The 7247-nt window shown below is 52.2% G+C and overlaps 1 pseudogene across 1 annotated transcript in view; it reads right to left on the bottom strand.

Moving 5' to 3' along the window:
* Positions 1 to 904, bottom strand: part of LOC147664131 (NXPE family member 1 pseudogene) — a 185449-nt pseudogene extending 184545 nt beyond the window's left edge. Inside the window, exon 1 of the transcript XR_015305178.1 lies at positions 846 to 904. The product of XR_015305178.1 is annotated as an NXPE family member 1 pseudogene (transcript). The remainder of the gene's footprint in view (positions 1 to 845) is intronic.
* Between the last annotated feature and the right edge of the window lie 6343 nt (positions 905 to 7247).

Here is a 7247-nt window from a genome sequence, read left to right on the forward strand (position 1 = left end):
ACACTGCGCCCTTCATCCCTCCTCACTTACAGACACACAACACGCACACTGCGCCCTTCAACCCTCCTCACTTACCTACAGACACACAGCACACACTCTGTGCGCCCTTTAACCATCCTCACTTACCTACAGACACACAGCACGCACACTGCGTCCTTTAACCCTCCTCACTTACCTACAGACACACAACACGCACACTGCGCCCTTCAACCCTCCTCACTTATCTAAAGGCACACAACACGCACACTGCGCCCTTCATCCCTCCTCACTTACCTACAGACACACAACACGCAAACTTCAACCCTCCTCACTTACCTAAAGACACACAACACGAACACTGCGCCCTTCAACCCTCCTCACTTACCTACAGACACACAACACACACACTGCTACCTTCATCCCTCCTCACTTACCTGCAGACACACAACACACACACTGCTCCCTTCATCCCTCCTCACTTACCTGCAGACACACAACACACACACTGTGCCCTTAATCCCGCACTCACTTACCTGCAGACACACAACACACACTGCGCCCTTTAACCCTCCTCACTTACCTGCAGACACACAACATGCACACTGCACCCTTCATCCATCGTCACTTACCTACAGACACACAACACCCTCGTCCCCCTCCCTCCCCAACCTCTGGCTGCAGCGCATCAGCACATTCTCACCCCCCCTTGCTGCTCTTGGTCTCCTCCCCTTGGAGTGTGGACAAACACTCTCGCCCCTCCCCTCCCCCCCGCTGCTCTGGGTCCCCCCCCCTTGCAGTGTGGGTTCACACTATCACCCCTAGTCCCCCGCACCTCCCCCCCCCCCCCCAGCTGCTCTGGGTCTCACCTGCACTCAGGACGGGTCTCTCAGCGCCTAGAGGCCTCCAGTGCTCCTCTCTCGCTGCCCTCACACCTCGACTGGTCTCAGAGGCTCCCTTCAGAGCGTGTCAGCCGGGCGCACCCACGAGGCGCTATGTCACGCCCTCTGCAGGAACCTCGCACAGCCCCGGACGCTTCACGCCCCTGGCGAGGAGACACAGCGACGTCCCCCCCCCCCTCCCCGGGGCGCCTCACTCAGTGCTCGAGGGCAGCAAGAAAGGTGCAGGTGCCTGAACCGGAGGGCCTGCTTACATCTGGAAGTGCCAACAAAAGTACAGGTGAGAAGTGCAGGTACTCTATACCACAGTGCCTGCTTCCTTCTGAGAAGTGCAGGTGCTCTATACCACAGTGCCTGCTTCCTTCTGAGAAGGGCAGGTGCTCTATTCCTCAATGCCTGCTTCCTTCTAAGAAGTGCAGGTGCCCTATACCACAGTGCCTGCTTCCTTCTGAGAAGTGCAGGTGCCCTATACCACAGTGCCTGCTTCCTACTGAGAAGGGCAGGTGCTCTTTTCCTCAATGCCTACTTCCTTCTAAGAAGTGCAGGCACTCTATACCACTGTGCCTGCTTCCTTCTGAGAAGGGCAGGTGCTCTATACCACAATGCCTACTTCCTTCTAAGAAGTGCAGGTGCCCTATACCACAGTGCCTGCTTCCTTCTGAGAAGTGCAGGCGCTCTATACCACAATGCCTACTTCCTTCTAAGAAGTGCAGGTGCCCTATACCACAGTGCCTGCTTCCTTCTGAGAAGTGCAGGCGCTCTATACCACAATTCCTGCTTCCTTCTAAGAAGTGCAGGCACTCTATACCACTGTGCCTGCTTCCTTCTGAGTAGTGCAGGCGCTTTATACCACAGTGCCCGCTTCCTTCTGAGAAGTGCAGGCGCTTTATACCACAGTGCCTGCTTCCTTCTGAGAAATGCAGGCGCTCTATACCACAGTGCCTGCTTCCTTCTGAGGAGGGCAGGCGCTCTATACCACAGTGCCTGCTTCCTTCCGAGAAGGGCAGGCGCTCTATACCACAGTGCCTGCTTCCTTCTGAGAAGTGAAGGCGCTCTATACCACAGTGCCTGCTTCCTTCTGAGAAGTGCAGGTGCTCTATACCACAGAGCCTGCTTTCTTCTGAGAACGGCAGGCGCTCTATACCACAGTGCCTGCTTCCTTCTGAGAAGGGCAGGTGCCCTATACCACAGTGCCTGCTTCCTTCTGAGAAGGGCAGGTGCTCTATACCACAGTGCCTGCTTCCTTCTGAGAAGGGCAGGTGCTCTATACCACAATGCCTGCTTCCTTCTAAGAAGTGCAGGCACTCTATACCACTGTGCCTGCTTCCTTCTGAGTAGTGCAGGCGCTCTATACCACAGTGCCTGCTTCCTTCTGAGAAGGGCAGGTGCCCTATTCCACAGTTCCTGCTTCCTTCTGAGAAGGGCAGGTGCCCTATACCACAGTGCCTGCTTCCTTCTGAGAAGTGCAGGCGCTCTATACCACAGTGCCTGCTTCCTTCTAAGAAGTGCAGGCACTCTATACCACTGTGCCTGCTTCCTTCTGAGTAGTGCAGGCGCTCTATACCACAGTGCCTGCCTTCTTCTGAGAAGTGCAGGTGCTCTACACCAAAGAGCCTGCTTCCTTCTGAAAAGTACAGGTGCTCTATACCACAGTGCCTGCTTCCTTCTGAGAAGTGCAGGCGCTTTATACCACCGTGCCTGCTTCCTTCTGAGAAGTGCAGGCGCTCTATACCACAGTGCCTGCTTCCTTCTGAGAAGGGCAGGTGCCCTATACCACAGTGCCTGCTTCCTTCTGAGAAGTGCAGGCGCTCTATACCACAGTGCCTGCTTCCTTCTGAGAAGGGCAGGCGCTCTATACCACAGTGCCTGCTTCCTTCTGAGAAGGGCAGGTGCTCTATACCACAATGCCTGCTTCCTTCTAAGAAGTGCAGGCACTCTATACCACTGTGCCTGCTTCCTTCTGAGTAGTGCAGGCGCTCTATACCACAGTGCCTGCTTCCTTCTGAGAAGTGCAGGCGCTCTATACCACAGAGCCTGCTTCCTTCTGAAATGTACAGGTGCTCTGTACCACAGTGCCTGCTTCCTTCTGAGTAGTGCAGGCGCTCTATACCACAGTGCCTGCTTCCTTCTGAGAAGTGCAGGCGCTCTATACCACAGAGCCTGCTTCCTTCTGAAATGTACAGGTGCTCTATACCACAGTGCCTGCTTCCTTCTAAGAAGTGCAGGCACTCTATACCACTGTGCCTGCTTCCTTCTGAGTAGTGCAGGCGCTTTATACCACAGTGCCTGCTTCCTTCTGAGAAGTGCAGGCGCTTTATACCACAGTGCCTGCTTCCTTCTGAGAAGTGCAGGCGCTCTATACCACAGTGCCTGCTTCCTTCTGAGAAGGGCAGGTGCCCTATACCACAGTGCCTGCTTCCTTCTGAGAAGGGCAGGTGCCCTATACCACAGTGCCTGCTTCCTTCTGAGAAGGGCAGGTGCCCTATACCACAGTGCCTGCTTCCTTCTGAGAAGGGCAGGTGCTCTATACCACAGTGCCTGCTTCCTTCTGAGAAGTGCAGGTGCTCTATTCCACAGTGCCTGCTTCCTTCTGAGAAGGGCAGGTGCCCTATACCACAGAGCCTGCTTCCTTCTGAAAAGTACAGGTGCTCTGTACCACAGTGCCTGCTTCCTTCTGAGAAGTGCATGCGCTCTATACCACTGTGCCTGCTTCCTTCCGAGAAGGGCAGGTGCCCTATTCCACAGAGCCTGCTTCCTTCTGAGAAGTGCAGGTGCTCTATACCACAGTGCCTGCTTCCTTCTGAGAAGTGCAGGTGCTCTATACCACTGTGCCTGCTTCCTTCTGAGTAGTGCAGGCGCTCTTTACCACAGTGCCTGCTTCCTTCTGAAAAGTGCAGGCGCTCTGTACCACAGTGCCTGCATCCTTCTGAGAAGTGCAGGTGCTCTATACCACAATGCCTGTTTCCTTCTGAGAAGTGCAGGCACTCTATACCACAGTGCCTGCTTCCTTCTGAGAAGTGCAGGCACTCTATACCACAGTGCCTGCTTCCTTCTGAGAAGTGCAGGTGCTCTACACCACAGTGCCTGCTTCCTTCTGAAAAGTACAGGTGCTCTGTACCACAGTGACTGCTTCCTTCTGAGAAGTGCAGGCACTCTATACCACAATGCCTGCTTCCGTCTGAGAAGTGCAGGCACTCTATACCACAGTGCCTGCTTCCTTCTGAGAAGGGCAGGAGCTCTATACCTCAATGCCTGCTTCCTTCTGCTTCCTTCTGAGAAGTGCAGGCACTGTATACCAAGATCGGTTCTGTTAGACTCGCAGACTAAGGAGAAGACAGACTGCCTACCTGTGGTCATGACCTATGACCCAATGACCACTAAGATTCGTCAGTCCATTAGAAAACATTGGTCTCTACTATCTGCAGCGGATTTTAAGATGCCTCCGCCACGCTTCGCCTTCCGAAGAGCTAACAATCTTAAAGATAAATTAGTACACACCAGGATGAACGGAAGACCAGAAACAGAGACAACCACCGTCCCCAAAGGACACTTTCCATGCGGAAACTGCTCAGTGTGCCCCCTTTCGAAAAAAACTGCAACAGTGACTTTACAATCTGGAAAGAACTGGTCACTGAATCACTTTAGTAACTGCAACACTACCAACGTGGTGTACAGATTAAAATGTGAATGTGGGTTGGAGTATATTGGACTCACCACACGGAAGATCAAACTCCGCATTCAGGAGCATGTTAGCACAATAAGGATTGGGAAACTCACCACTAAAGTAGTGCAACACTGCCACCGTAATAAACATACCTTCACGTGGGTGGTTCTGGAGAGAGTGATGGGGAATGCCCAGACTGCAGAGAGACGCTTAATTACCAAAGAAGCGCGATGGATATACCAAGAACAAAGTGAACAGAAGGGACTGAATGAACTCTTGGAGTGGAACAAGTTGCGTTGAAATATACGTGCGGATGTTCTTGTGCTCAGTAATCTACTGTCTTACATTGTTTAGGTACTTTTCCAGCTTAAATACAACCATCCATATCAGAATAGTTTGGATAAGTAACATTTGAAATAGTCCCAGGTTACTCTGTACCGACCCCATTTATGTATCGACACATTGCTACCTATATTATGGGTTATGAAGTAAAGCCTCTTTTAATAATACCACGGCTTCCCCATTTATGTAGAGTTAAACACCCTGAATACGTGAATATTTCAGCAACAACTCCTGCCCCCTCTTTAGATAGAGACTGAGATGAAAAATATATGAACTCGTGGAAGGACTATTTCTACAAGACCTCATTCATTAGTAGTGCTATCCCTATCATTTACATTGCCTACACACTGTTCCAAGATGGCCGCGGCTGACATACGACTCCCGCGTCCGAACAGAGAGCTACTACCACGTAGAGCCACTACCACTATGTAATTGATGTAGTGTGCTGATATCATTAATGATAATGTGTTTTATTTTATTGGGCACATAAAATTCCTGACATAGCAATAATTCCCCGAATCAGAAATTCGACGCAATATTATCGCCATACCCTCATAAAATATATTCATTTCATTTTCAAAAGTTAGGCTTTTGAGATGGCCAAGCCCGAATAAACTTCGCGGGAAGGCACACATTGCTACATAAAACAGGTACTTTCTAAGGGCTCGGGACCGTTTACAAATCACTTGACTACCTCAGCCAATCAGGGTTCCGCAAAATCGGCATTTGAAAATCTAAATAGATCGGTGCAACACTCGTCCGGCGTTCGAGTGCTGAGAAGACGCCGAACGACTATTCTCCACCGGTAACCCTCTGATGGACCAATTTGGTCGTGTTTTTATGTATAACAAGCAAGGTATAAGGACGCTCTTTGAGTAGATAACCGTTGTTTGGTTGGCACTTTCTTCTAGTAACTGAACTGAAGGGAGATAGGATCACGCCCACCAATGGGGGCTGCTTTCCTGGTTTTAAGTTCCTCTTGGCTGGTATGAGAGGCAAGGCTACTTGAAGGGTAATTATTATCTAATACAGCATGGCTGTTTGACAGTGCACTATGATCTATGTGTAGAATACACAGGTGGACAACAGGTAACCTCATTTAAGTTTGTTTACATTACAGCACTCAAAGCACAGTGTCTTTGGCAGTGGCATTTAATTGAGTTGCCCTGAGGAAATTGCCTGATATAAGCCAAGGCAATGAAACATGTCGGCTGTAAGTAGGTTGTGAATCGATAGGTAGTATTCACACTCTCCTTTTTTATGTTTATGTGTTTACTGTTTGCAACAAAGAAAGGAACATGAGTAAAGTTTATTGTCCTGGTTGCACGGTAACTTGTATGTTAAATGTTTAATGTTGTATGTGTTTGTCACATATAAGTTGTGTCCACTGCACCACTCACTGTCCTTTTACTTTGGATTTGAGACACGTTTACGTTAAAGCTTTATGGCACCAATGATGAGAACAGGGCCATCCTGGTGAGTACCAGCCAGGGGTCCTGTTGGACAGGCCTCGTGGAAGGCCTGCTCCCTCCCCGCATGGCGGGGCCCGGACCCCTGCTCTCCCTGTATCCAAGACAAGAACCATCCCGGCAACCCACCGGGGCAACCCACGACCCGTCCACAACGGAACTCCAGCTCCTGAACACCCCAGTATCGGCTGGCCCGGGCCCCCGTCAGTACCACTGCCCCGGCCCAGCCGCCATCTTTGGACACTACACGACAAGGCCGCGTGGCCTCGGCTCGACCTCAACCCTGGGCCTGGCCAGGTCCCGACATCGAGGCACCACCCTCCACCCAGGAGGTGAAGAGACCACTTGGCAGGTCAATGGGAGAAGGAGTGTCAATGGCTCCCCTCCGCCAGGTGTCGATCGCCCCCGGCCTCCCCGGGTGCTGGCTCCACCCCCCTGCTGGGTGTCTGGACTCCCTCATCCTGGACCTCCCGACCTCCAAGTGCGAGGGTCCGGACATCAAAGGAGGCCAGACCTATAACTGGGGCAGCTCCAGAGCAGGAAGGCAGTTGTATCTTGAAGTCGAGAGACACCGTGAGGAACTCATCCTTGAAGGCCTGCTGGCGCTGCCGCTGCCCTTTCTTGTGAACCATCTTCGAAGCCTGCTGGCGCTGCCGCGGCCCTCTTCAACGTGAACCATCGTCGTGGCCTGCTGGCGCTGCCGCGGCCTTCCTCGTCGTGAACCATCTTCGTAGCCTGCTGGCGCTGCCGCGGCCCTCCTCGTTGTGAACCATCTTCCTAGCCTGCTGGCGCTGCCGTGGCCCTCATCACCTCGAACCATCTTCATAGCCTGCTGGCGCTGCCGCGGCCCTCATCACCTCGAACCATCTTCGTAGCCTGCTGGCGCTGCCGCGGCCC

Source organism: Lissotriton vulgaris, unplaced genomic scaffold, assembly GCF_964263255.1.
Source record: "Lissotriton vulgaris unplaced genomic scaffold, aLisVul1.2 SCAFFOLD_3373, whole genome shotgun sequence".
Taxonomy (NCBI): domain Eukaryota; kingdom Metazoa; phylum Chordata; class Amphibia; order Caudata; family Salamandridae; genus Lissotriton; species Lissotriton vulgaris.